Source organism: Triticum dicoccoides, chromosome 3A, assembly GCF_002162155.2.
Source record: "Triticum dicoccoides isolate Atlit2015 ecotype Zavitan chromosome 3A, WEW_v2.0, whole genome shotgun sequence".
NCBI classification, from domain to species: domain Eukaryota; kingdom Viridiplantae; phylum Streptophyta; class Magnoliopsida; order Poales; family Poaceae; genus Triticum; species Triticum dicoccoides.
Window position 1 is genome coordinate 263,843,651 of NC_041384.1, and position 9,157 is coordinate 263,852,807.

The following is a 9,157-nucleotide window of genomic DNA, read 5'->3' on the forward strand; positions in this document are numbered from 1 at the left end:
ATGGAAAGGATAGAAGACTTACTGGGGCTGAGGAAGAAGCGGAAGGTCGCCGCGGTGCTTTGGTACGTTCAGGGTGATGAAGCGGCCAAGGTTGGTGCAGAGGTCGACGGCGGCAGCAGAGCTCCGAAGACTGGGCGACGCGAGGAAGATGAAGCAGAAGGGCACGAAGGGGAAAAGGAATGACCCTTCGGTCCTATTTATAAAGCAAGGGACATGGGTCAGGAGAGAAAATCAAGGAGCCGCAAGTTTGGAAACAGAGTGGTCGCCTCGATTATCAAGGATCTATTAAACAAGAAGGTATCACGGATAGTTTCTTTATGATAGATGATGTCACGCTGATTTACAGCAATCAGAGAAGATGACATCACGGCGGTTCACCAAACTACAAGAAGATGTGGAAAATGAAGTTTTTGCTAAGGATTGACATGAACCTGTTCAAATCAATTTGGGGCCTAATGTTGGGGATATTACTACTGGGCGTAAACCGGCCTATCTGGGCCGGATTAACTTCATCAGTAGTTAAGCATGTTAAAGCCCATGAAGGTAGATGAGGGTTCAAGACCCATAATCGGTTGAGAGCCCGTAGCCGTAAACCGGCATCAATATGTAACTTGTATTGTAAGTTAGGAATAAGTAGAGACCAAACTGGACACATCTATGAGCCGGTGTTGGGACTCTGTAAACCGACAGGCGTCACCCATGTATATAAGGGGACGACCCGGTGGCGGTTCAAGGACAGACAACAACTCGAGACATAGGCGAAGCTTGTTTGCTCCCTAGTCATCGAAACACCCATCAATTCCATCACAACTAGACGTAGGCTTTTACCTTCATCGAAGGGGCCGAACTAGTATAACTCTCTTGCGTCCTTGTGTCCGCTTTAACCCCTTCAAGCTAACCCGTCGCGATGGCTCCACGACTAAGTCCTTTATCTAGGACATCTGCCGTGACAAAACCACGACAAGCCTTGTACAACCAACGGTTAGTTTTAGGCTTACTTGCGACGTCCTCCCACCTCCTTGGCCGCCACCCCTTGCTCCTATATAAGTAGATCCATCTAGTAGCTTTTTCCTTGGGATTTGTTTAGTTAAAAGTTAGCCGTTGCAACTTCATGTACTTCATTTGTGTCCAACGACAAGACCAAGACAGCTTTCGGATCCCTACCTTTATTAATACTTCATCTATATTCGCAATATTCAGATTGCATTATCATATTCTTGCTTGTTCTTCGATTGCACGCAGGAATAGACCTTCATGGTCAGGATGATCGTGCTTCTAGCATCACCAGTAACCTCGGGAGATTGGTTTAGCTATTTCTAAGGTGTAACGTCTTGCACGTTTGTAGTCGGATCATCAAAGTTGACTCCACGAAATCAATAGTTATCATCTCATCGAAAGATCGAGACCCTCGCCTCTATCAAGTGGTATCAGTTTTCAGGTTGCTCGGTGAGAATTTCCTTTTTTTTACTAGATTAGATTTATTTTATAACCTATTGTCCAAGAAAAAGCCACAAAAAAGTTAAATCTATTCATCCTTAGTCCAAGCCAGTCTGAGCCTTTGCAATTTTCTTTTCATTGCTTGCATAGTTGAATTATCGGTTGCATCATCGTGTCGAGTTGCTGGTCTTAGTATCTAGTTTGTTTTGAGTTTCAAGTTCTGTTCACATTAGTCACGCCGCCGCTGCATCATTACCCCTTCCCCTATCCACCACCCATCCATCAATTTCCACCACGTGCTACCCACCGTTCGTTGTCATAATCATAGTTGAGATCTTTCACATATTTGCTTGATCCAATCTGCTTCTTATCTAGTTTTTTTTGGAAAGCGGGAGAGAGGAAAAAAGACAGAGAAAAAAAGTAAAAAAATCAGAGAAAAAAAGAAAGAAAAAGAAAAAAAAGTGTGAGGAAAAAAAGAGAGAAGAAAAAAAAACAAAAGTCAGATCTAACTAGACCCATTCTCGTAGTTGAATTCGGATTGGAATCTGTTTTTGTGCACTGTTTAGTGAAACAGGCATAACTTCCTCATACGAAGTCCGTTTTGGCTCCGCGTGTACTCAAATGAAAGCTAGCGACGAGCCGCATCAAAAATAGTCGCAGAAGCATTTTCAATATTTGGCACCTCAAAATCGGCTTTTAAATACGTCTTTTTCCCCTCCAAAGTACACAAACACAGCTTATTCTAGTTTTAGAATTTTTTGACTCGTCATATTAACTCGGAAATGAGTTATTCCTTTTGCGTTTGAAAGCTTGAGTCAGTACCATTCTTGAAATTTTTTATAAAAAAATTGGCACAAACTTTTCCAGAGGAAAGTTGGAGAGAAATTTGTTGATATATCCTGCTTGGCTATTGTTTCATATCATTATCTTTACGACTATTGTGATCTTCAATTATATCTTGCTATCTAGAGCTACTTCATATCCATTATTGATGGTATTTGTGCTACGGCATGATCTCATTAGTGTTCTAGGCTCGCGTCTCTAGTCCGGTATAGCCTAGGACCAGCACAGTAACGTCGTTGAGCGTTTATTCAACATTGCATCACTTAATTGATTATTGCTAATCTTTTGCCACCATATATTTAAGCATTCCAAGATCCACATATTTCTACACCGTGTATACATACGTTTCCCTGGCAATCGCTTTACTCAATCTTCGGAGTTATTTGACACCGCTGGCTGCGTATCACCACCTGCTGCTTGGTAAGAACTTGTAAGGTATTGATATTTGCTTTACTATGAGTGCTTTACCACCAAACCCTAGTAGTTCATAGGAACATTATTCTTGAATTTTGTTTCTTGTTTCTACTAATAATGACAGGTTCCAAAGATATAAGTTCTTGGACGACAGATACATCTTCACCACCATGAGATGTGGGACAACACACACAAACATATGGTCAGGTTATCTCTTTACCATCATTTGAGGGTAGATTTAATCCTGCTATTTACCTAGCTTGGGAGCTTGAAGTAGAACAAGTTTTTAGTCACCATGATTTTTTTGAACTTGAGAGACTACGAGCTACCACTAGAGCACTTACTGGTTTAGCTTCTGTTTGGTGGAGTGTACATTGTAAGAGAAACATTGATAACCAACCCACAAATTGGAAAGTTTTGAAAGCTGTAATGAGACAACAATTTTTCCTACTTACTATCGTCATGAATTGCTTCGCAAATTGGAACAATTAAAACAAGGCAGTAACACTGTTCATGATTACTACCAAGAGTTCAAATCTTATATGCATCATTGTGACATAGAAGAATCTGAGGATGATACAGTGAATAGATTTTTTGGTGGTTTGAACCATGAATTCCGTGCAAGATTTTAGTATAGTACTCATTGCATTACTGGTATGCATGTTCGTGCTTGTACCTCTGAGAGACAGATACATGATGATGCATTGGGTGACTACAACAACTACTATTCCATTTCATCCTCACCACCGCCGGTTGGTTCCTCCACCGTTGCACCTACTAGAGCAGCCCCACTTTGGATTGTGAGCGTGACATCATCTCAAGAGTATGGTACATTGTCAACATCCGTACCTACATCAGCTACGTCTTTGCGACAAGGTAACAGTAAAGGTATTGATGATATAACTTCATATGAGACTGATGCATGCCTAGTTAACTTGAATGCATCATGTGTTGAGTTACCTGTTGATTTGTGCACACCACAAATTTTAGAAAATCTTGTTACTGTCATGAATGTATCATGTGATCAAACAACTGAAATACCAACAATTTTGGGTGCACCCATTGAATTAACTGTCGATGCAAAAGAACCATTGTTTAATCATTTTCATATGACCTCTGTTGGTGATGATTCTGTGTCCAATGACTTGTTACATGTTTTCTTATCTAAGCATGTTATAGCATGTAAACTTGTTGCAAGTAAGGTTTATTCACCAATGTTGGGATGGTTTAATGATGAACATTGTCAATCTTTTGAAATGAATAAGAGCTTCACTTATATGTGCAAACCAAGTTGCAATATTTCCATGCCTTCTACTTCTTGTCATAATTTTTTGGCTTTCGATTTTATGAACTATGGAAGTTACTCATGTATACATGTGTCATATGTGTAAAAATCAAGGGAAGTAAAAATGGATGACATATACATATACAACATGTACACCTTGTCTCTTTTGTCAGCCACATTTCAGATTAAGCAACGCCAAGGATGGCTTTGTTTTCAAGAAGGGGAGGATGATCAGGACATGACTACCTTGGATACGACCAAAAATATTGCATACATGTATATTTGTGAGGTGTATGGGACATTTGTACAATCCACATATGAAGATAAGGGAAAAAAATAAGTTTATGTACTATTCAAAAAGCCTCTCACGTCACTTTTGGGCCAAGAGAAGATAGAGTCCAAGTCTCTCCCGTTCTGGATTCAGATTCGGAATGCACAGACATACCTGACTCAAAACGCCAATAACTCTTTCGTACGGACTCCGAATTGGTTGATTCTTTTTTTGTTGGAAAGTAGATTTCATGCAGTTTCCAAACACAATTGGATTCACCTTCAAATTCATCCGGAGCATTGAGTTATAGACGAAACAATCTGACGGTGCAGCAAAATCTGAGTCAAACTACAAGCCCAAAGGTGTTGCATCACCTCCACTTGGGCCCATGAGCCTTGTACGACCTAGGGTTAGTTTTAGGCTGCCTTGGGACGTCCTCCCACATCCTTAGTCACCACCCCTTTCTCCTATATAAGTAGATCCATCTAGTAATTTTTTCTTGGGATTTGTTTAGTTAAAACTTAGCCATTGCAACTTCGTGTACTTCGTTTGTGTCCAACGACCAGACCAAGACCGCTTTCAGATCCCCACCTTTATCAATACTTCATCTATATTCGCAATATTCATATTGCATTATCATATTCTTGCTTGTTCTTCGATTGCATACTAGAATAGTCCGTCGTGGTCAGGCTGATCGTGCTTCCAGCATCGTCAGTGACCTTGGGAGATTAGTTTAGCTATTGCTAAGGCGCAACGTCTTGCACGTTTGTAGTCGGATCGTCAAAGTTGACTCCACCAAATTAGTTATCATCTCATGAAAAGATTAGGACCCTTGCCTCTATCAGACACGCTCATCCGTGATACGAGGGGGGGTCCCTGTAGCCACGCCCCGTCTCGTCGTAAAGAATGGGCGCAAACTCTAAGGGCAGGAGGGGCCGCCTGCTAGGAGCCGGCCCCTGAGGTCGCCCTTTGAGGGTAAGCCGTCTTTTGGGAGCCGGCCTCCTAGGCCAGCCGGCCCAAGGAGCCGGCCTCATGCCCGGAAGGTGCGACAGGCTTTGCTCGCCCCGATGTCTTGAAATGTCATGGGGTGCATATGAGGTTACCCGTGGTCAATCCCTCCGACAGTAGTCCTCGAAGCAGGTGGGGCGCGGCGGCTCAAGCCGGTGTGCCGTATCAGCTTCCTACTCCGGGTAGTCTTGTACTCTTGCTTCGTCCGGCTTCGGGTGATGCTGTCAGGTAGGAGCCGGCCGTGGCCGAGCCGTCCGCCTGATGGATTTGAATCATCATGGTGGACGCCGGGTGGCGCGCCTGGCGCCCGTTGCTCATGATCCATGTGCCGCCAGCAAACCAGGCCTTCCTGCTAGCCCACACGCGCTATGGGACGTCACCGCAGGCTTGGGCCCACTACTACAGGACCTCGGCGCTCGTGTGGATCCACTGCGGCCGATGTGGGCGGTTGCTCTCCGCACGCGCAGTGATTGTGCACTTTGAAGACGTCGGAAACGCGGGGTCATGCGGGTCGTGGGTGCAGTTAATCCCCACAACCCCCACGTTGGCCTCTTCGGCTCCGCAGCCGCGGGCCTATAAGAAGGAGGAAGGAGGTGCGGTGGAACACACACGTGCCCTCCTCACTCTCCATCTTCTTCTCCTCAGCCTCCTTTTCTTCTTCGCCGCTACGCTATTTCGCTGCCGAAGCACTCGCTGTAGTCCGTCGTCGCCTGACCTCTTCACGCCACCGCAGCTTCGTCGGCATCCATCTTCGCCGCGCCACCGCCAAGTCGATGCGAACAATGGCGCGATGGGAGTGGGACGGCTCCAACGTCCTAGACCAACACCTCGAGTTCCTTCGTTTGACGTGACGGATACCCAGCGTGGCGTGCCTGGGGACGCGCCTCCCGAACGAGCGGGAGATCTTGCCAGCACCGCAGGCCGACGAGTTCGTCGTCTTCCGAAGCCACTTCCTCCGTGGCTTTGGCTTGCCGGCGAGCGCCTTCCTCCAAGAGTTTCTCGAGTTCAACCATCTGCAGCTGCACCACCTCACGCCCAACACGGTGGTGCCGTTGTCCGCCTTCTTCACCTTCTGCGAGGGCTACCTCGGCGTCTTGCCCACACTTGAGATCTAGGGAAGGTTCTTCTTCCTCAAGCTTGGCATGAGAGCCAAGGGCGAGCTGGCCCAGTGCGGTGCGTGCATCGACATGCGGCGCTCCGGCAGCAGGGTCCAGTTCCCGGCTGTTGTCTTGCACGAGTCTGCGAAGTTATGGCAGAAATCATACTTCTACGTCTGTAATGTTCATCCAACCCGCGACTACATCAACTTGCCGGCTTTCACGGCCGACCCGCATCTTGGAAGGCGAGGCAACTGGGGCTAGCAACCCGGCAAGCCGCTGCCGGCCGTCATCTCCAACGTCCTCATCCGGCTTCAGGAGATGACGGAATCTGAGGGACTCTAGCGGGCGGACCTCCTGGCCGCCTTCGTCTATTGCCGGGTGTCACCCATCCAACTTCAGCCGCATCTGATCTGGGAGATGAGCGGTCGCCGCGCCCCATACTGCATGTTGATGAAGGAACTACTGACCATCGAGGTGGTCCGGCACATGAATTACATATCCAATAGCCAGCTCGACGAGGTCCAGTGGAGATTCGGCAAGCCGATGTACAACCGCGCCAACTCACCGCATGCGGTTAGTGTCTAGTCCCCTCATTTTGCTTGCGCTGCTCTCTTTATTCGCCCTAACCACCCGAACGCGGTGCATCACTTTTTTGGCTAGGCGGCAGTTGCCGTGCCGGCTCCTGACCATCAGTGGATGTCGGACCGGGAGATGAGCGACGTGGGAGACCCTGAGCTGGGGGACGACCATGTTGGAGGAAGACGACGCTGCCAGAGGAGACGGCAAGGTTGTAGCCGGCTCCGCGTGAGGAGGCGGCAACGTCCGGGATTGGCCGGACGACGACGAAGACGGTGACGAACAATGCCGCCTAGTAGGCGCCGACAGGACAGGGGCCGGCTCTTTGATGGCGTGGCCGACTGGAGCACCCGGCACGTCGAAGCATCGAGCTGACGGGGGATGTTTGGCAGTCGGCCGAGCAAGAAGGCCAAGTGCATAGTCGCCGCAACCAAGCGGCAAGAGGTCGCGGACGCGGCCGCCATCAAGAGAACCCCGAAGCAGCGCCGTGGTGTCTTCGTAAGTGTTTTGGCCGCTTTTGCCTTGTTCGTTTTTATCTTGGTTTTCTTCTTCCTTGAATTTCTGTCTTGTATTTTCTTCTCTTCTTGCAAACTATTTAGCTTCATTCTCCATGTTGTGTAGGGGTCCGCTTTCGGTGTCATGGGCCCGTCCACCTCGGTGATTGGGGCGGTAGGCGGCCCCGAAGACACCCGTCGTGTGTACATAGCCGCCGCCCTTGGGAGGTGACGAAAAGGGATGCGCGGGAGGCACCGCAGGAGCGGGACGCCGCGGCTCCGGCAGAGGCGGAGGCGGCATGTAACGCCCACGATGCGGCTATATCTCCCACATGTCGAAGCATGACTTAGAGGCATAACCGCATTGTAAGCAATGTTGCAAGTGGGGTAATCTTCACACAACCCATCTACTGAATAAAGGAAAGAGATACATAGTTGGCTTAGAATCACCACGTCACACAATGCAGAAATAACATTACATTCATCCAGATACAATCAAGGTCCGACTATGGAACCAAAATAAAGATAACCCCAAATGTAACATAGTCCCCGATCGCCCCAACTGGGCTGCACTACTGATCGTCTGGAAAGGAAACCTAGTATCGTCCTGAGTCCTCATCAAATTCCCACTTGAGCTCAGTCGAATCTCCTAGAGCGGTATCATCGGTCCCTGCATCTGGTTTTGGAAGTAATATGTGAGTCACGGGGACTCAGCAATCTCACACCCTCGTGATCAAGACTATTTCAGGTTATAGGTAGGGTAAAAGGTATGAGGTGGAGCTGCAGCAAGCACTAGCATATATGGTGGCTAACATACGCAAATGAGAGCGAGAACAGAAGGCAAGGCACGGTCGAGAAACTATGATCAAGAAGTGATCCTAGAACAACCTACGATCAAGCATAACTCGAGACTGTGTTCCCTTCCTGGACTTCGCCAAAAAGAGACCATCATGGCCACACACTTTGTTCATTCATTTTAATTAGGTAAAGTTTCAGGTTTTCTACAACCGGACAATAACAAATTCCCATCTGCCCATAACCGCGGGCACGTCTTTTGAAAGTTCAAATCCCTGCAGGGGTGTCCCAACTTAGCCCATCACAAGCTCTCACGGTCAATGAAGGATATTCCTTCTCCCAAGACAATCCGATCAGACTCGGAATCCCGGTTACAAGACATCTCGACAATGGTAAAATAAGTCCAGCAAAACCACCCGAATGTGCCGACAAATCCCGATAGGAGCTGCACATATCTCGTTCTCGGGGCACACTGGATAAGCAATCCGTACAACTAAAACCAACCCTCATGTTTCCCCGAGGTGGCACTCCAAGGGGCTCTAGTTTGGACCAACACTCAGAGGAGCACTGGCCCGGGGGTTTAAAATAAAGATGACCCTTGAGTCCGCGGAACCCAAGGGAAAAATAGGCTAGGTGGCAAATAGTAAAACCAATGTTGGGCATTGCTGGATGAGTTTTATTCAAGGCGAACTGTCAAGGGGTTCCCATTATAACCCAACCGTGTAAGGAACGCAAAATCAAGGAACATAACACCGGTATGACGGAAACTAGGGCGGCAAGAGTGGAACAAAACACCAGGCATAAGGCCGAGCCATCCACCCTTTACCAAGTGTATAGATGCATTAAAATAGACAAGATATAATAATGATATCCCAACAATAAACATGTTCCAACAAGGAACAAACTCCAATCTTCACCTGCAACTAGCACGCTA